The sequence below is a fragment of the Humulus lupulus genome, chromosome 6, assembly GCF_963169125.1.
Source record: "Humulus lupulus chromosome 6, drHumLupu1.1, whole genome shotgun sequence".
NCBI lineage: Eukaryota > Viridiplantae > Streptophyta > Magnoliopsida > Rosales > Cannabaceae > Humulus > Humulus lupulus.
In genome coordinates, this window is record NC_084798.1 from 105,533,467 (window position 1) to 105,554,944 (window position 21,478).

A 21,478-nucleotide genomic window follows, 5' to 3' on the forward strand; every position below is an offset into this window, starting at 1 on the left:
AGAGTTGCGGGGTTGAATGTACATAGTCAGCTGTTCGGTCGCCATGGCCGAGGAGTAAATCAGGACAAGGAGTGCCTAACAGTCTGTTTTGCCTTAGAATGGTTAATTACTGTATTTAAATCTTAAATCTTTGTAAATGGCTTTAATCTTATTATTTTTGGGATCCCGTGTAAACAGAAAATGTTATTTATAAGAAATGCAGCTTTTGAGACCAAAATCTTTTAACCCTAGTTCTATTATAGTTTCAGTAACACATTTTTAATTAAATGAATCGATTAGCAAGTCTAGCACTTTTATAAACACATAGTGTAACGGTCTTGGCTATCCAGGGCGTTATAGTGGGTCTCTAATCCTGTACTCGTGCCCAAGCTGAATGGCAAGTGGCCTACATGCGTGGATTTTACAGACCTAAATAAAGCCTGCCCCAAAGACTCTTTCCCACTCTCGAGGATCGACCAGCTGGTCGATGCCACTGCAGGACACGAGATCCTCTCATTCATGGATGCATACTCTGGTTATAATCAAATTAGTATGCATCTCCTTGATGAGGATCACACTAGCTTTTGAACTGATACAGGGCTCTAATGTTACAAGGTCATGCCCTTTGGTTTGAAAAACGCTGGTGTGACTTACCAGAGGCTCATCAACCACATGTTTAAGGAGTTAATCGGTACAAACATGGAGGTTTACGTCGACGACATGCTGGTTAAGTCGAAGAAAGTAGAAGGGCATGTAAGGGATTTGCAAGAATGCTTCAGCATCCTAAATACATATAGGATGAAGCTAAATCCCCTTAAATGCTCCTTCGGAGTAGGATCAGGGATGTTCTTGGGATTTATAGTTAACTCAATAGGAATTGAAGCTAATCCCGAGAAAATAAAACCCCTGATCAAGATGAAGTCGCCAGTGAAGATTAAGGATGTCCAAAGCCTGACAGGGAGGATTACTGCTCTAAGTAGATTTATTTCAAAATCAACAAACAAGTGCATCCCATTTTTCAACCTACTCAGAGGCAATAAAAAATTTGAATGGACAGATGAGTGCGAACAGGCCTTTCAAGCACTAAACACGCATATGGCGCAGCCACCCATCCAGTCAAAGCCAGTCCATAAAGAGACTTTGTTCATCTACCTGGCAATCACGGATTACGCTGCTAGCGCTGTTCTGGTAAGAGAAGAATAAGGTGTGCAGAAGGTTGTCTATTACGTAAGCAAAAGGTTGATCGGAGCAGAATTGAGGTATCCCCCCATCGAAAGGTTAGCCTACTGCTTAGTTTTGGCCACTAGGAAGTTGCGGCCATACTTTCAAGCTCATTCAATTACTGTATTGACCGACCAGCCTCTTCGGCAAGTCCTGCAAAAGCTAGAGGCTGCCGAAAGATTACTAAAGTGGGCAGTCGAACTCGGCCAGTTCGGCGTATCTTACCTGCTGCGAGCAGCGATAAAAGGACAAGCCTTAGCTGACTTCATCATCGAATTCACAGAGCCCATGGGTGGCGATCAGATTGAGGAGCCCAGCGAGCCTGAATATCAAATCCAAGCACCCTCGTGGAAATTGTTCACAGACGGTTCATCTAACGAATCCCACGCAGGGGCAGGAGTGATATTGATAACGCCGAAAGGGCATCGATTTCACTGTGCAATTAGATTTGACTTCACTGCTTCTAACAATGAGGCTGAATATGAAACATTACTCGCTGGAATGAAATTAGCCAAGGATATGAACATAAAAGCGCTTGACATCTATAGTGATTCTTAGCTGGTGGTGAACCAAGTCTTGGGAGAGTACCAGGCGCGAGGGTTGAAGATGGTCGCCTATCTGAACAAAGCAAGGGATCTGTTAGCCCAGTTCGACAGGTATAGTCTCCAGCAAGTACCTCGTGATCAGAATTCCAACACAGACGCTTTGGCAAAGTTGGGAAATACAAAAGATGTTGATACTCTGAACATAGTGCCAGTCGAGCGACTATCAGTACCAAGCATCCAAGCAGCAGAAACCACTCTGGTCATCCAGATGGCGGATACATGGATGGCGCCATATGTAGAGTATCTGTCAAGCGGCGTGCTACCAGCGAACAGAAACATAGCAAGGACCCTTCAGCGGCAAGCTGCTAGGTATATCCTGGTCGATGGAATCTTGTACCAAAGGGGATACTCACTGCCACTTCTCATATGTGTTACAAAGGAGAAAGCCAAAGGGTTAATGAAAGAGGTGCACGAAGGTTTTTGCGGGGACCACGCTGGGGGGCAAAGCCTATCAAAAAAGATCCTAAGGCAGGGGTATTTCTGGCCAACCATGAATGAAGACTCAATAGAGTTCATGCAAAGATGTGACAAGTGTAAGAGATTCTCTAAATCCCACGAGAAGCTCCCAATGAGTTAAAGCAGATGTAGAGTCCATGGCCCTTCGCAGTTTGGGGAATAGATCTAATCAGATCTTTGCCTACAGGAAAAGGTGGTGTAAAGTATGCAGTGGTTGCCTTTGACTACTTCACCAAATGGGCCGAAGCTGAGCCACTCGCGACCATAATGACCAAGAAAGTGCTTGACTTCGTAGTCAAAAATATCATCTGTCGCTATGGATTACCAAAGAAGATAGTCTCAAATAACGGCACCCAGTTTGATAGTGATCTGTTCATGAACTTCTGCAAATGTCATGATATTATCAAAAGTTTTTCTTCAGCCGCTCATCCCCAGGGAAATGGTCAAGTCAAAGCAGTTAACAAAACGCTGAAGGATACCCTGAAGAAAATACTTGAAGAAGCTAAGGGAGCATGGCTAGAACAATTGTGTGAAGTCCTTTGGTCGTACAGAACTTCCCACCGAACAGCAACAGGTCATACCCCGTTTTCGTTAGCATACGGGTATGAAGCCATGTTGCTTGTCGAGTTGGATCCACCCTCGCACCGTAGATTAACATACGGCCAAGATTCTAACAGCTAGCTACTGATGGAATCCTTGGACTCGATTGATGAAAGGCGTGAACAAGCCCAGCTCCGAGTAGCTGCATACCAGCAGAAGGTCGCTCGATATTTCAACTTTAAAGTGCGAGAAAGAAAATTCAATGTTGGAGACCTTGTGCTCCGAAGAGTTTTCCTTAACACCCGGGACTAAGTTGCGGGAGTACTAGGGCCAAATTGGGAAAGGCCTTACCAGATTGATGAAGTCCTTCACCCAGGCACTTATAAACTTGCCCACTTAAACGGAGATCTCGTTCCTCGCTATTGGAATGGAGAACACCTGCACAAGTATTACCAATGAACAATTCTTCTTAAAGAATTGGCTTGTATAAATTTTACTTTTTACAAGTTTCGAAAAAATGTAAGATCTTATTGATCACTCGTAAAGACATGTTTAGTCTATTTATTATGAGAAATAAAAGGGACTGTGCTCATCCAGTCATTTCTTGCCAACTATTGTATTTATTACAAGTATTTCCTCATTACGTGTGTTATTTTGCTGTATTATAATGCTAATCATATTGCTACGAGCAGGTTCTAGTCAAGGCAAGTGACCAAGGACCTAAAGCTCTCCGATCACTTGGGGGTATACAAGGTACAAGTAAGCAAAGCATATCGTTAAAAGGTAAGTAAACACATGAGCAAAATAAGTGAAAGCATGCTAGGGCACTTAGAGTATTTTTCAAAATTTTATTATTTTGTTAAATTAAACCAAAGTGCTATGCTAAGTTCGGTCATGCGAACAGATGTTATAATAATATGTTAATATATTATAATATCAAAGAGAATCCTTTTACACCGCGAGCAGTCACTGCTCGGATGTAATTGTTCAAGTAAAAGTAAAAGCTGCCCATGCAGCAAACCAAAAAATTATATTGTTTTTTACATCACGACCTATAGGTCGTGTAGTTAAAAAAGAAAAAACATAAAAAGGAAAGACTAAGGAGCTCAAGGATTTTGAGGAGCCGAAGGATCTTGGGGAAGGTTCTGGTCGACAGCACCCGGTGCCTCATTGTTTGCCCTATCCATCCCAGCGGCCAGCGAGATTTCAAGGGAAGCAGGAACCCTTGATCTTTCTTCCTCAGCCAGTTGTGCAGTGCAGCGAACTAGCTCGGCATCCCTCAAATTCTCAAGAAGATAGTCGAAGTTGGCACCCTGATTGTGCTTCCAGAAATCATAGGAGCATCGAAGAGTGGCATTCTTGTACCTTTCCAAGTTGCCAGCATTGGCCTTCTCCAACTCTTCGACCCGGCCCTCCAGAGTAGTGGTCTTCTGTCTGCTCGCAATCAAGTCCACCTCGAGTTGTTGGGCCGTCCATAAGTTAAAGCGGTTGGACTCCTTAAATTGGTCCCTCTACTTGCGAACCTTCTCCAAAGACCTCTGCTTCTCCTCCAACTCCTTAGCCAATTGGGCCTTTTCCTCAACCACCGCCGACAGTTGTTCAGCATGTTTGGCCTCAGCAGCTTTAAGTTCATCCTCATGCCGTTGCTCCAAAGTTCTGGCCTACTTGGTGACGGCACCCAAGCGGATTCGGCCGGCAGTAAGGGTCAGCATGGCCTGCAGTCAGAACAGATGTTAGACAAACAATAAACTAAAGAAGACCTGTTTCCATAGAAAGAGATTACTTACACTGGTAAACTCGTTTAGGGCACGGTTCAGGATCGAGTCAACTTCCATCGTCTCTGTAGCAGCCATTGCCCCTCGGCAGCAGTCGTGCTTTGCAATCTTGGTGATCCTATCCTTGATTAGTTTGAAGGCGCGACCAACCATCTCACCCCCGGTTGAAGCAGGATCAACCTACTGAGGTTGGTCGGTCGGGGCCGCGGGAGGAGGAGTCAGTCCGACTGGAGCAAAATGAGTCTGCTTCTCGTGGGGAGAAGGTGGAGTCGTGGTGGCGGAGGGCCTATCCTCCGAAGGGCCTATGTTCCGAGCCTACTTCGCCTGAGGCGCTTTGATGCTCTCCCCGTGATGTCTCTTGCTGGTTTTCTTCTTGCTCGGGGGAGCCTCGGCAACCTATGGAGTGCTGTAGATGTCGAACACATTAACAGATTACATGTCTGAAAAAGAAGAACAAAGTTGAACAGTGAGATAAAATGAATGACCAAGTACATTACATCAGAAAAAGAAGCAAAAAAGGATTGCAAAGTCAAATACCCGAGCTATTATTACTGGTCGCTATCCTCTAGACTCTACTAGTCTTATGCTCACTCTTTGACATGAAGAAGTCTGGACCTAAATGTGGAGCATATTTAAAATTGCCATCCCCATCGAATAGATGACAAGGAATTGGAAAATTGTCTAAAAGCGAAATAATTGTACCATTATCATTCGACAAATCGTCAGAGAGTTTGACAGGCTCGGTGGCCTTCTTTTTTCCTTTCCCCAAGGGGGCCGGAGGCCTCTCTGCTGGGGGAGTGCTAGCAGGTTCCGTGATCGTGACCCCAGTCGGTCTCCTTCGTGGAGGTGATGCTGGAGGTTGTTGCTCGGGTTCCTCCTCGGCAAAGGCACTCCCTGCTAAAGGCGCCCTCGTGTCTGATTGAGGGGCCAAGAGGCTAACCAACCTAAGGTTAGCCTTCATAACCAGATGCTTGACGTTCTTTTCTGCGTCAGTCATGCTGGCTAAGAGTACCGATCTCAAATCCATGTCTAGAGTTGGGTCTGGTCGCAGCCATGGGCCTGGAAGACATTAACAGTTTAAGAAAATGTGGAGGGGAACACTAAGTGAACAAATAACGACTAGTGATACGAAATTTTTACCTCCTTGTGCAAAGGCCAGATTGTCTGTGATCATGTCGGTTGTGAGGAAGTACTCCTGGTAGTACCTCCCCACATTTGAGATGTGGGTGGTGTCAGTCAGGAAGGTGCGCTCGGTTTCCTGATAACAGAAGTGAAAAAACCCCGTCCCTTCTTGGTTGGGGTTGGATTTGAGGTCGAACAGATAGTTCACCTCATGAGGTGTTGGCACGGGCCATTTCTTTTGGTTGTACATGATATAGAGTGCAGCGAGCATCCTATATCTGTTTGGGGTTATTTGAAAGGGGGCAACTCCAAAATAGTTAGCCACCCCCTAAAAAAATGAGTGGAGAGGCAAGGTAGCCCCTGCCTTGATATGAAACCTTGACCAGGCGCTGAAGACGCCTCCAGGTAGATTTTCCCTTTGGTCTTGGTTGGGTCTGACCAGGGTCACCCTTGTGAGATCGTATTTCCTTATATAATTGGCGATCATCCTGATCGTCACTCTGCTCTCAGGGACTAAGTGCCACTCAACATTTGGCTGAATGGCATGTCAGGGTCGGTCATGTCTTTGGATGTTGGGGTCGGGAGCATTTTCGTCTCGACCACTGGTCGAGGGAGCATCAGCTGAAGGAGCAGGATAATGAGAAGGATCAGAAGTTCTCCTTTTCTGGGCTTTGGTTTTGGTGTGAGCCATATTTTGAGTCAAGACAGGGGAATTGTTTGGATTGGCACGAGAAAATGGGATTTCGAGTATCAATGAGGAGGGTTGTTCTTCTTCCTCGAGCAGTTGAGCTAGCAGGTTGTCGTCAATGGGTCTTTCTCCTCCCCACGGGTCTTGCATGTAAACTTCAAACAGAGAAAAGAGGAGATAAGACGCACAGCCTGGGAGCTTATGTTGAAAGTTGGAATAACGTTGCTCGCATCTACGACCAGCAGCATTCTAACCGAAACACTAAGTTTTATGCGAACAGTTTGAAAAACGGATCAAAAAGTGAAAGTAAAAAGATTTTCTGGAAAAAGCTTTTTCAACTCCAAATGGGCGGGAAAAACCTATTTTTTCAGCTAGCCTAAAAATTGAATCTTTACTTCGATTTTATGCCCTAAACCTATGATCCTGACTATCAAACTGATTCCTAACTTCTACAGATCAAAACTACACTACCCTATCAAGCATCAAACGGTATACACAAAATCCTCACGAATTTTTACCCAAGAACACGAAAAGTTTCAGAACACAAAAGCAGTATGCATGGCATCTTAAAGGGTTTAAAAGTCGAAGAAATTTACCTGGAAGAAGGTTGGAGGTTCTAAAATGGAACGACTTTGGGTGTGCAGACAAAGGACCCTTATCAAAGCGATGGAAGACCTTCGAAGTTTTGAGCTCTGAGATGGAGTTCTTGAGAGTTCTTGGCAAGAAAATGGCGAGTCAAAAGATAAAAAGTAAATGTGAGGATTATTTATAGAAGCTGAGATGTGTTGAAAAGGGGTAATCATGAGTTACTTTTTTCAAGGCACGGGGGAGTGTAACAGCCGTCGAAAAGGTTACTTGGAAACCGAAAAGGCATGATTGGACGTGATTGGGTCACAATTTTCAAGAACGCACGAGAGGCTCTGACAGATTTCGTGGGGCATACGAAAAGTTAGTTTTTTAACTTATTGCTGGTCGCAATAAATAAACTTAGGGGGCAAATGTTTATCCAAAAAATAGTTGTTGATGATGTGACAAGAATTTTCGACACATGGGCGACACGTGGCAGAGATACTGCTCGCCTATCAACCAGAAATATTTCTACATGCGGAGATCAAGTTTTATATATGACCAGACTGGTCGTATACTGTGTTCATTTATGTAAAGATCTTTACAGTTGTAATGATATCCGAGAATATCTCTTCATTATGACCTGAAGATCCGTTTATTAAGTGAAGATATTATTACTTGATTCATGTAACCCTTCTTGAGCCTATAAATACACAAGAAATAGCTCAAGGAGGGGGATCTTTTTCTCTTTTTCCGAATTATATTACTATTATCCATCGTTTGTATTTTTTTATTCTTCTAAGGTCTGTGAAACTCAGGAACCCTAGTTCTTTGATCACACCTTTGGAGCTCAATACCAATAATAGTATCAAGTGGACGTAGGTTATTACCAATCACTGGGGTCGAACCACTATAATTCCCCGTGTTCTTTATTCTCCATTAGATTGTTTTCTCAAGCTTTATATTATTTTTTTGTCATTTTCTAGACTCCGTGTCGTTGACCAAAACGAGGGTCAACAATTACCATTATCATTTTGAAGGTATTCATTACAAACCTGTGATGTACTTATGAAATGTAGTATCTTCTAACTCTATCAATAAAATACAAGTGGAGTTGTGTCCAACACGTGTGTTGAAAGGAAAGACAGGGAAGTTAAAACCGTGACTAGAAGTGTGTCATTTTGTAAGCTATCCAATAGATATTCCTCGTGATAAAAAAAATATTTGTATCAAAAAATGCCACATTTCTTGGACATGACTATAGGATAAATTACAAACCTTACAATAAGGTTGTATTAGAAGAAATGCTTTCTAATCAAATAATTATGTAACTATTAACCACTGATGAACGACAACATTGGGAGACCATAAATCCTAATTAGACAATCTAGTACCATGTTGTAGTATGGGATACATGAGACAACCTTTCAGATACAAGCATGAAGAACCACTTTTAGTGTCTGACACTAACTAGGATGATTCATTAGCCCTTAAAAAAACAATGGAAGATTGTGGCAAGGAAATATGGGAACAAGCAATGAACTTAGAAATGGAATCTATGTACTACAATTCTATTTGGGAACTTGTAGATCTACTTGAGGATGTCAGGCTTATTGGCTGCAAATGGATCTACAAGAAGAAAAGAGGCGTAGATGAAAAGTATAGACTTTCAAGGCTAGAATGGTCGCAGCAACATGTTACACTAGATTGGACTATGAGACTTGCCAAACGGATGTCAAGAAAATATTTTTGAATGGCAAGATCTACATGGTGAAACCAGTGTTGGGGTTTTATGCCCTAATTAAAACCCAATTTCCTTGTAATCTCATTTGTTATCAATAAAAGAATAGAAATCATTTTTTGACTCAGTCAATCACTTTGCTCACATGCTTTATTTTCATGATTATTTGTTTAATATAAATTTCTATTAAATCCCGAGCATATAGCTAATCATATTTATAGTGACGTAATCACAATGGAATATAAATATGATTATATGTTCAAAATAAGTTAGTCCTAAGATTAGTCAGTGCACATGATTTACACTGACTTGCCAATCTACGATATGTTCTACTTACACATCACAATGTTATGTTCTCTCCAGAACATTAGAAAAGTAGATAAGATCAGATGTATTTGTTACATCGGACTGGACCGATATTGACAGTAGATAGGATAAGTAAACATATCATTATTATCTATTCTAGTCATATCATATAGTCGACCATAGGTCAATTCAACCTCAATTCTGAGTTTTTAGTTTTCTAACTGATTGTATTATTTAAGTTCTTTGACTTGTTCGTTACCAGCTTACCCTACGGACTAGCCCATACTTACATCTTGGGAATTCGATAGTATAATTGAGTGGGAGTGTTAATCATAGATATGAACATCTATAGCTTCTGATGAAGAAGTGAAATGATGGTTTCCTTTTAGTTTGGTTCAAGGTGTTAAATGATAGAGATCTCATTTCAGTAATTAATATTAGTTTACTGAAATATCATTTACAAGGAACTAAGTGTTTTATGGATAAAATACAATGAGGGGTAAAATGGTATTTTAGTCCCATCTCATTGTAGACCGTCTATAGAGGATTGAGTGACAATTATGGTTGTAACAATGGATAATTAAGGGTTCTATGAATTCAAGAGTGCAATTCTGAGTCTTTAGTGGAGTCACGAGGAATTGATAAGTTAGTAAATTTATTTGTTAGATTTATGATAACTTATTGGAGCTTGATTTCATAGGTCCATGGTCCCCACTGTACCTTGGATAAAATCATCTAGATAGTCTCAATTAATTGATTTAATTATCACTTAGAATTATCAAAGTTGACCAGGTCAATTTTAGATAGTTTCGTAGAGTTATGTAATTTAGAGAAGAAAAGAGAAATTAGGACAGATTTATTAATTAAGATAAATTGGTTTCTAAATTAATAAATAAGTTTAAATCAAGGTTCAAATTATAAATAATTAATTTGATAAAGGATTTAAATAATTATTTAATTAATTAAATCAATAGAAAATAATACAGACATTGATTTTAAGCCCAATGGGCTTATAATCAAATGGGAAATTTCACGGGACTAAAACCCATGATAATTTTGACCTAGGGCTGTTAATTGGCTATTATTTTATTGATTTTTTAATTAAATAAATGGCCTAATTGAGTCTATAAAAGGAATGTTAAGAGAGAGTTGAAAACACAATTCAAGTCACAAATTGAAACACAAGTTTCTGATAGGTTTTAGATTCTCTCTAAACATAAGTCATTTTCTAAGCCTTATTGCTCTTTTCTTTTCTTCTCTCTGTATCTATCTCATGTGTTGAGAATTGCCCACTCTAGTCTAGGTGATTCGAAGGATACTTTGGAAGGCTGTGAAGAAAATTGAAGGTTGGTTTAGTTTCTTGGTAATACTCTGGGACAGAAAGGATACAAAGGTTAGAGAAACTGAAGGAATGACTCATTCATTCCGCTGCCTATAATGTAAGTATTCTTATCATTATTTCTCTTTGAATTCAATTTTAGAAATATGTTCTAGGTTATCTCATATTAATTTGTTTAATATTAGATCTACATGAAAATAAATAAAGATCTTGTACAAGTTTTCCTAACAACCAGAATGTTCTGTTGCTGAAGTCTGAAAGAAAAATGTATGAAAGCTGCAAAGATCCATTTATGGACTCAAGCAAGTGTGTAGGTCGTAGAACCTGAAATTTTATATAACAATTAAAACATACAGATTCAACAAAATGTTGACGAATAGTTTGATTATAAAACATCAAAGATAAGAAGGTGGTTTTCTTAATTCTTTACATTGATGATATTCTACTAATATTAATGATGTAGAATTATTAACAAGTATAAAGACTTGACTAGGAGAGCTAATCGAACTGATTTTTTTTGGAATAGAAAGACATGTTCTCGGAATCAAAATTATAATGGTCCAAATCCTTTACAATGCATGACATTTTGTTATGCATTAAGGATAGTTAATTTTTATTAATCTAATATTATATTAGAGTATTAGATTGTAGTAATATATATTGTCAGGTATCCTAGGAGAATGAGAAATATTATGTTTAAGTACTTAAGTAGAGATTTGAACCCTACAGTTCAAATTGATTTGAATTTGTAGTTAGAGAAATGAAGTCGAAAGTTGACAAATAGGTTAGTAATACTTAAAGGCATGTGTTAACAGATATATCTCACCTACTTTATGGAAAGTGGGAGATTGTTGAGCGTAGTGTCCTAAAGGCATGTATTTGTATAATTTTTATGAAATGAATAAAAGTGAAAATTTTCAATAATCGATAATTTATTTAATGGAGAATAATATGTATAAATATCATAAAATTCTATGTTTATTAATTTGACTACAGACTTATATTCATACGAGAGGATTAAGATAATAGATAATAAACTAAATAGTCCACAATAAATTAAAATTAGGGATCATGAATTAAAAACTACTACTACGGTTCACTATTAGGAAGAATGCAATGCTCTAAATGTAACGACTTTCAAAACATACAAGACCAAAACATGCAGAAATCTAAAATTTTACTTTAATTCATTGTACTGAAAATCCATGTAAAATTATTTTTTAAAAAAGATCATGTGCGCACACTTTTAGTTTTAGCAAACAAAATTACAACTTCTCTTTTTAGAGTTAAAGCAAAATAAATGTCATAAAATAAATAACATGCTTACAACGTTTCTTTCAAAATGGTGTTCCATCAAAAACCTTCCCAGGTTGGGCCACATGTACATATCCACAAGCAGACTCCGGCGCTCACTGCTCCACTTTGCTTTTGCACTTACCTACAACATGAAACAACTAGGTAAGCGAAAACGCTTATTAAGAATAGTCTTCCGCACAAATAAACTAAACCCAGTAATGGGTTGCCCTAAGGTAGATATCACTACCGATCACTAGGGTGTTGGATAAAATTCCACCCTATCATACAATTCTTAATAATATCCATATAGAATTCAAGCACGTTGGTTGCACCCAACAACCCATTTCATACATATCATATCAACCTGTACTCATAAAATGCCAGAACATTCAAGATATATAATTATACAATTTAATCAATTCAAACAAACACAATGGATCCTAGCTCCAAACTGGATTCACTCTTGGCATCCTGGCTCCAACATGGACTATAATACCATTTCCTGGCTCCAACTTGGACTTTATCTTACCATTACCTGGCTCCAATCCGGACTAAAATTTTACCATGTCTTGGCTCCAACCAAGACTATAATCTCATGATGTCCTGGCTCCAACCTAGACTATAGACTCACCATGTCCTGGCTCCAACCCGGAATATAATCTCACCATATCCTAGCTCCAACCTGGACTTTGTCTTACCATGTCCTGGCTCCAACCTGGACTATAATTTCACCATGTCTGGCTCCAACCCAAACAATATTATAATTAGGTTCTGGCTCCAACCCGAACTCACTTACCATTAAGCCGCATAATGCATAAGCATTGCAAAGGTAGGCATTAAGCGTACCCTGGTCTTAACGACCAAAACAAAACTAGTGTAATCTACTACTATAAGCACACACTAGTATATTCATGTTGTAGCCAAGAAAGAGAAAGGCTAATTTACTTGGAGTCCTTAGCTCCTAGCTGGATCTTTAACACCGCTATTTGTTTTCCCTTTTTGTGATTACTGTAATTAATACAGTGTACTCGGATTAAACTAAGGCATACTCCTATAGCTAATATTCTATGATAGCTACATTCAATAAAGTTCTCTTAGGACTCTATATTGACATTACTCTTATACACTTTACAGTGTATAAGACCAGATTCAACTTTAAATCAATTTACAATTTCCTAAAAAAAATCGTCCTTACCACAACATGCTCTTCGTGTTGTGCATTTTAATATTCTATCTCTAGAAGCCTTTCTCAATCGGATTATGCGTATTTTGGTTACTTATAAAAAAGTTTTAAACGACTCTTAATCTTAGAAAACCACTCACTTTCTACTCAAGTACGGAGTTTACCATTTTCCATTCTTTACCAAAAAATACCGCGTTTCGACCTATTACAATTTATTATCCGTTAACGATAATACTTTTCGATTTACGGTTTTATAAAACCTAACTCTCATTTTTACCATATTTAATCCATAACGTAGGATCTCTATTACGTCATTTTCGAAAAGAAAAGGCAATTGCATCACGTGTTTAGAAAATGGTAAAAAAAAAATGAATTCTCAATAACCTTAAACTAGTTTGGAACTTGTTAGATATCCAAAAATTTTGCTATTTTTTTAAAACAACTTCAGAACCTAACTTTTTCACTATTCATTTTAACGTAATAAAAATTCTGCTTTTGAGCTCATATTCAATGTTAGGTTCTCTAACCACAACCTTTTAAAATTCCGTTCACATATTATGTGTCCTTATAACGGGAACTAGCCGAAAGCTCACGTCAAAAAATTCAATTTAGGTTAGGAGAACAAACCTCCCAAAATTCAATTTTTGTTAAGGTTCGAAATTACTATTTTTTCCCCGTTTTTAGGTAAATTAGAAAAATTACTACCCTTAAACCGTGACATATTTTAATCTAAAATTTTACCAGGTCCTTAATACATATCTTAAAAAATCTCTCATCAAGTTTCATAAATTTTGGGAAGGAAAAACTTATTAAACCATTAAAAGAAATCTGGGCAGTGCCTGCTGCCGAGGAGTTTTTCTCAGATTTTTAGGGTTCTTTGAAACATTATTTATCTTACACTGTAGCCCAGTTTTTCCTAAAATTGTACTTGGATCTTTCATCATATGTAGTTTAGTTTCTCTTAAAATTTCATAATTTTTAGGATAGGTGAACCCATTCAAAAATGTAAGACAATCTGGGCAGTGTTTGCTGCCTAGAAATTTCGTTTTCAGATTATTAGGGAAAACTTTGAAAAACCATTACTTCTTAACCATTTTTCATTTTCCTCTAAAACGTTTATGTGATCCTTATACATATTTAAACTAACAGTTTACCAAATTTCATGGCTTTTGGCTTAGTAAAACGAGTTCAATATTCAAAGCAATCTGGGCAGTAAATACTGCCCAGAAATTTTGCATCAAGATGCCAAAAAGTTCATAACATAGATTTGAATTTCCAAAGCCTAAACTCAAGTACTCATCTAGAACTACGTAACCATACAAATTATTTCTACAAATAGAGGGAGTAGGGTATGATCTGACCCATTGGAAGTCAGACCACAAAAACTTGGCAGCATGCATTTTTACACATTCTAGCAAAAATAAACACAACTAGCAAAACCATAGCCACATGCATGCATGAAAATCAACAAATCAACCAAGCTAATCTTCAAGCATAAAATAAACTTCAAAAACCAACAAAAAAACCTATACAACCAGATCTAACATCAATAACAAAAAAACCAACCAAAAACTAACCCTTTGTAGTTCTAGCTTGGAGATGGAATTCCCTTAGCTTTTCAAAATTCCTCCTTGCGTTCTATACACTTAAACCAAGCCCCAATAGTTCCACATGCAGATTTTTAAAGGATTTTTAGGGTAGAAGATGATTTTTTGTGGAAAAACATAAAAACTCTAGAACCTTTACCTTGAGATTCTCCTAGAACCACCTCTTTTGAACCCTAGAATACAAGATCCACGCCATGGATGGGCATTAGAATCAGATGCATGCATATCCACCCCTTAGGATTTCGGATTTGAAGAAGAAGAGAGGAAAAAAATGGAGTAGAGAGAGAGGGCTCTCGGTTTTGGGGAGAGAAATGGAGAGAGTTCTTTTTTTTTTCTTGAGTAAAAAGAAGGAAATAAAAAAATAATGATTGGGTGTGTAAGAGGGAATGATTGGTGGTTTAGCCAATGGGTGAAGTAGCCTCTTACTCTTCCTAGGGTAGGTGTCATAGACACTTGAGTACACTAGGGCATAGCCTAGCTGCTCATCACACCCTCTCTCCACCTTTGGAAATGACTAAAATGCCCTTGCCCCTTTTAACTCACTTCTAATGCACTCAAGGGCCCTTTGGCAATTTCACTCTCCAAATTTAACCAAATTTTTTCTCAACAGTTTTTTAATATCTCCAAGCTAAAAGAAAATAAATGTACCAAATATAAATTTTGTCACATAACACATAACTTTGGTAATTTACTCAAATTGACCAAAATTCCCTTAGACGCTCAAGTAAGAATTTCAATTCTTAAGCCCATTAGATTGGAATTTAGTCCTTAATCATTTTTTTCTTAAATTTACTGGCTCGACTATACAGTCCCAGTTGCCAAATATTTTTATGACATAGTATTCCTCATTTTACCTGGTTCGAGATTTTTTTTCGTTATTAGGGTTTGCCCCTCGATCCAAGACAAATTTTCTTTCCATAGGCCTAAACCCTTTATCAAATTAGCACCACAGTTATAATATTCACGAAATAACATAATTTCACATAATATTATTTATCGAAATAATACTTCATATAATTCTTCATCGGCTTCAATCGGCTACTAACGGTGTTCAAAATACGGGATGTTACACTAAAATTGAATGATTGAATGTAGTGAGATTAAGGTGGAGGTACTTTATGTAATTGGATTACATAGGAATGAACTATACATGACTTGAACTCTTTTATATATATTGTATACTTTAAAAAGTTCAAATCATGTCACTATGTGATCATATGCAGATCATTCTAAATATTTGTCACAATTTGTTAGTTAGTAGGCTTAAGACTTGCATTTCAGAGATTCATTGGTGTAATTTAGTGGGGAATGTAACGCCCCACCAATCTAAGTTATGCATGTTATGTTATAGGTTTTATACATGATTTGTTATATCTTACGAACAACATATTTGAAGTTATTTGCAGGTGGCTATGCCGAAGGTACATGTACTGTTTTATTGGCCAAAAGGTTAAGTATGAATGTAACTGATGTAATGAATTCATATTTTAATTGAGTACTGATATGATAGTATTATGTTACTTGGAATCATATAATAGTTTATAAATTTTGAAGTATAGAAATTCTAAGATATGTCTCAATATATGTCAATTGTACACAATATTAATTTCAATTTTAAATTTGGGTAGGATAAGTTTAGAATTTGAAGAATTATTTTACATATTATTGTAAATAATGTCGTTAGTTTTCAAACACATTAAAAATTATTCAATTATGAGTTGTGACTCAAAAGTAATGTCAATTTTACTAAAACATGTTGATATTGGGCCTCTTAAATGAATTGTTGCGGGACTTAGGTCTTAAGCCCAATATCTAATATGAATAATCATGCCCAAATAATTAATTTAAAAACTAAGTGATGAAGTTAAAGTCTCATAGATTTTCAAATAGATCTACACTCTTCCTCTTCTATTAAGAGATAACTGCTATGAACCAAAGAAGTGCATGTCTAGAAGTTAAAATTTTAGTTATTTCATTCTTTTCTTTCCTAGATTTAGGTAATTGTTTTCTAAAATGTATGCATATATGTTGTTGTTATGTGTATAGAGAAATCTATGGTTTCATAGTGGAATGTTATATGATGAATATATGAATTCATCATTGTAATTGGTACTTTTGGGCTTTTGGGCTATGACATATATAAAAAGAGATTCTTGTATCTTTCTAAAAAGATATTAGTTACCAAGATCTATAAAGTTTATGATTTTATATGAAAAATTATATCTCATTAACTTGCTGGAAATTGTTTTAGTGTACTAGCTGTACTATTTATGAAATATGGAATTTTATAGCTTGAATCAGAGCTTGATATTTTTTTATGCATAAACTAGACATCTTAAGTGTTTTACAGATTTTAGAATCACTCGAAAACGTTAAGTTTTCAATTTTATATGATTTTTAAATTTTCAAAAAATAAAGTTGTTAGTTGTAACAAGAATTGTTATTGCACCAGATTACAAGATTTATTTGACATGTAAATTTATATTAAAATAATGCATGCAATAGCTTAAAAGATAGGTAATTGAGTGTATTTTGAAATGGAGCAAGTTTCATATTTTTCTATTTTTCTTTGAATTGTTATGAATTTTCTACAACAACATGTAAATACTATTTTGTTGGACAGATTTGTGTAATTGTATAATTTTGAATATTATTTTACTTTGATTGATTCTTAATTGTCACATATGGCCAATAATTAAAAGTAAGCATACTGGCATTCTCATATCGTCTAGTCACTATCACGTGTTATCAGTTAGGAAAATATATATTTGCCTCAATGGAAATGGTAAAAAATTTACAACTCTATGCAAAAAATACAATAGACAAGGATTGATAAAATAAAGTGTTACAACTCTATAACTGAAAATACAAATAAACAAGAGAAGGATTAGAAGAAGAGAATGATGAAATACAACTCTAAGCAAAATATACAAATAAAGTAAAAGTGTTTGTAACAAAAGAAAAGAAAAGATTACAACTCTAAACAAGAAATACAAGTAAATGGAGAAGAAGAATAAGAAGATGAAAAACAATAGAATAAAAGAAAAGAACAAGTAACAAAAGATAAACAACTCTCACTCACACTACCAAAGTGAAGAGCATTGGGGATCACCAGCTTGAACAAGGTTTGAAACCTTTGTCCAAAAGCTTATTACCCTCTAACTCAAGCACTAAGGGATCTCTCACAGATTTTGGAAATGCTTTCTGGAATAATCAAGCCTCAAGGTGTTTTCTAGTCAAGTGCTCTAATGGATAGAAAAGTTGTGTCTTTCAAGTGAGCAATAGGCTTATATTTATAGAGTTTAGAGACACCATTTGAATTTCAAATTCCACCAACCACCATGGTTGTTACAAATGATAAATTGGATGTTTATGGAATTAAAAGTGAGATTTGGGAGTTATTTGGGTTTTTGGAGCCGTTCAACAAAGTTGGAAAAAACTGAAAATTTGGTCAATTTTGCACTTGTGGCCACGGCCACTACTCTCTGTCCCACAGGCCGCAACCACCAACATTGTGTGGCCGCGGCCACTAACCATTTTCAGCACTTGAAATTGTGCTGTTTTTCGAAACGGTTTCAAATCCTCCCAATTGATTTTGTAACCCCCAAAACACATTATTAGGGTTTAAATCATATCTCTAACAGCCATTTCACATATAGCTTTAAGAAATTCATCTCAATATTGGTAACAACAAGTTTACACAATAAAGGGTAATATTTGGAAGTTACAAATTTGTAGCTGAATTTGTAACACCAAATATGTTACATATTTGGATATTTCTCATATATCTAAATATTGTAACTCTTTATTATATGTTACAATATGTGACACTCTATCACATTTATTTAATCTAAAACATTATATTATAAAATAATATAATATTACATTATATTATAAAATAATATAACATTATCCGGGTAGTAAGATCTTGAATAAAAGTGAGTACAATGTTTCATCTGTAAATGTTGGTTTAAAAGTTGCAATTGTATAGTTTATTGTGTCTTCTTATATGAGTATATTGTGATATGAGATAAGATTTTATGGAGTATATGATATTTAAAAGATATGTATGTTGTATGATCATAACTTGGAATACTATGAGTCTAATGATATTATTTATTATATTCATTTTGAATAGGTGTTATCATTTGATAAGTCGTTATGGATGCTTGTTATTGGTTAAAACTCATATCATAGTTAATGACATAATATGACAAACATAAAATGTAACTAGGGGGCATGTACCATATAGTTATTGAGTATCTTCGAATGCCATATTGTGCCCATTATAAGCTACATTGGTAAAGGGTTATTATTGTCATGTGCAAGGTCAATGGGTCGATCCCATGTGTCTTGCCTTGATTGCGCACATCGGTACATTGCTCATGACCAATTTAGAAAAGATAATAATGGTAATGGATACATAGTACATAATATTTGTATTTGTACTTGAATGTTATATTATATGGTTTTAGGAGACTAGGAGTGTCTTACTAAGCATTTGCTTATAGTTGTTTCACATGTGTAGATAACAAAGGTAAAGACAAAGCCTAAGGAGAAGGTTGGATGTGACGAAGAGCAGTAGTGGTGTGAGTTATCAGGGGCGGTTGCATTTGCTTTAGTTTTTATTTAGTTGTGTTTCAATGTTTAGAGTATGGATGAGTCGGATCCAAACATAGTTTTTTTAAAAGTTCTTTTCAATTATTTTTAATTAAAGGAGTTATTTTTAAAAATATTACATGAGTATTTTCTGCATTTATTTGCATATGTTTTAAAGTTCCATAGTTAAAGATCGAGTTGTCACCTGTAGCATCTCTCACTTATGAGGAGGGTTACACGGAACATGTCTTACTGATATGGAATCCAAATCTTCTTAACACAAGTGAAAATTGGTTCATTTAAGTGTTGATTCTTGAACGGAATGATTTGAGTGCTCTAATTTAATAAAGGTTTATAAATTAAGTGTTCACTAGTAAGTTAATAGAACTTAAGTATAAAGAGATAATTAGAATGATAAAATAGTAGTTTAACCAAGCTCTAATTATGAATCAATTCTTGGAGAATTGAATTGCATATAATGATTATAACAATGGATAAATTTGAGTAATACTACTTGTAATTAACAGGAGTGTAATTCCACGCTTTTAGTAGAACAACTTTGGAATTAGTAAATTAAATAGTTCAATTAATTATTAAAATTTATTAGAGCTTGTTATTACATGCCCATAGGTCCTAACCTTGTCCCTCACTTTTATAGAAGAACGTAAGATAAGGATTGTGGATGTCGAAATTCCACATCAAGTAAAGCACCCAAGAGGAGTCCCACAAGATAGGAAAAGCCTAGGTAATCAAACTCGCACCTTCCTGGAGCTTGGGGCGAGATCAAGCCTCCATGTAGTTTATTGTTTACTAAACAACATATGTGAGCTTAGAGAACTGACAAGAAAAGCCAAACAAGACGCCAACGCCCAAGAGTTGCATTGAGGAGATAAAGGAGACACGAGAGCTAAGCTCACACCCCCTAGGATCCTAGGGGCGAGCTCAGGGGGTCAATTCACCTAGGAGATGATTTGGTCGGTGAGCTCACCTAGGGGGCGAACTCTGCAAAGGGTCGAGCTCAGGGGGTGAGCTCAGGGCACCTCTGAAGCCCAAGCACAGGTTCAACCCCTCCCCGGACCATGAAACATGCGCAAGACTTTCCAGAAGCTAAGGAGACAATTTGGAGGGCCTTAACAAACTTTGAATGCCAACTTAAGGCCATCCATAAGCTTGAAAGGAAATAAGTTCAGAAAGTCCCTATAGCCTGGAGGCAAAGTACCTCCTCGACCTCGAGCTATAAATGCCTGCACTCAAGCTCTCAAGGACTTATTAAGGCATGGGTAAAGAGGAGGTACAAAAAAGGCCTGATTAGTATGGAGTACGAACTAGACACGACCATCAGAAGAGTAGTGACCATACATTAGTCAGAAGAGTAGTGGTCATACAAAGTACTGAGAGGAAGCACACCTCCTCCCACGCCTCTGACAAATGTCAGGCCCGACAGATCTGAAGCCCGACACCACTAACGCCTGCTCCATGATACTTTGGGGTGTCCTATCATACATCCCTTGAGACCATTTTTGTAATAAGAGCCAATAGAGTTCCCCTATAAATAGGACATTCCTTCAACTAAGAAAGGGATGAGAAAATGATGCATTGTAACCAGAAGTTCTTGAGTAATATGAATAATTCTCTCCATTATCACTCTGCAACTTGATTCTAAGTTCCGATAGCTATCCTAAGTTCTTCCAAGTTTCTTCAAAGCTCTTCATTTATTTTTAAGTTCATAAGTTTTCCGATATAACTTGGTTGACAAGTTCTTACCGTCAACAAAGATTACTTCTAGATAATGTTTGTCTTGAAAATAGGTTTCAAGAATACGTAATATTTTTTAGTATATTAATTAATATTCAAAATTATGATTTAAATAACTTGTCATAAGTTGATCCTAGATTTTGACAACCAATGACTTAGAGAGATGTAACTATAAGTAACATTTTTTAGTTGAAGAACACTATGGATTATAATGATTCGACCCAAAAAATCTACCCTACGTCCAATGAAGTCCTTCTACTGCATTCTTATTTTAACACAAAATTTAGCATCGTTTTTGCATGCTAAAAGTGTACTTTTTATTTACATCGAGGTTCCTTTATTTAAAGGAGTTGATGGATAGGATTTAAATATTTAATTAGAGGCTAAAATCTTTTAGGAATTAATTACACAATTAACTTTATTTTATTATGATAGTTGGTGAACTTTCTTGATGAAACCTGCTCAGCTAGTATACTTGCTTGGATTTGAACCTTACTACTCGCATTACTAGCTTTTGCACATACTAAGAGCACGTAACAAGATGTCTATTCTATCTTTTATGTTGTTGAATAGTTGCAATGAATATGCTAAGTATTTGGAGCTCCCATCTCTTATTGGTAGGAAACGAAGAATGTTTTTAAAAACATAACACAAGATAAAGTTTGGAAGAAGTTTTATGTGAGGAAGGGAAAATTGTTA

The 21,478-nt window shown here is 36.6% G+C and overlaps 1 long non-coding RNA gene across 2 annotated transcripts; it reads right to left on the reverse strand.

Annotated features, from left to right (window-relative positions):
• Positions 1-3,785: 3,785 nt before the first annotated feature.
• On the reverse strand, positions 3,786-14,766 carry LOC133784145 (uncharacterized). Of its 2 annotated transcripts, none has more exons than XR_009871156.1 (4): positions 14,565-14,766; positions 11,667-11,777; positions 4,589-5,016; positions 3,786-4,516 (listed from the first exon to the last, which is right to left on the reverse strand). It is a non-coding gene; the product is annotated as an uncharacterized LOC133784145 (long non-coding RNA). The 2 variants fall into 2 exon arrangements; XR_009871155.1 differs by having other exon boundaries at positions 14,396-14,766.
• Positions 14,767-21,478: the final 6,712 nt, after the last annotated feature.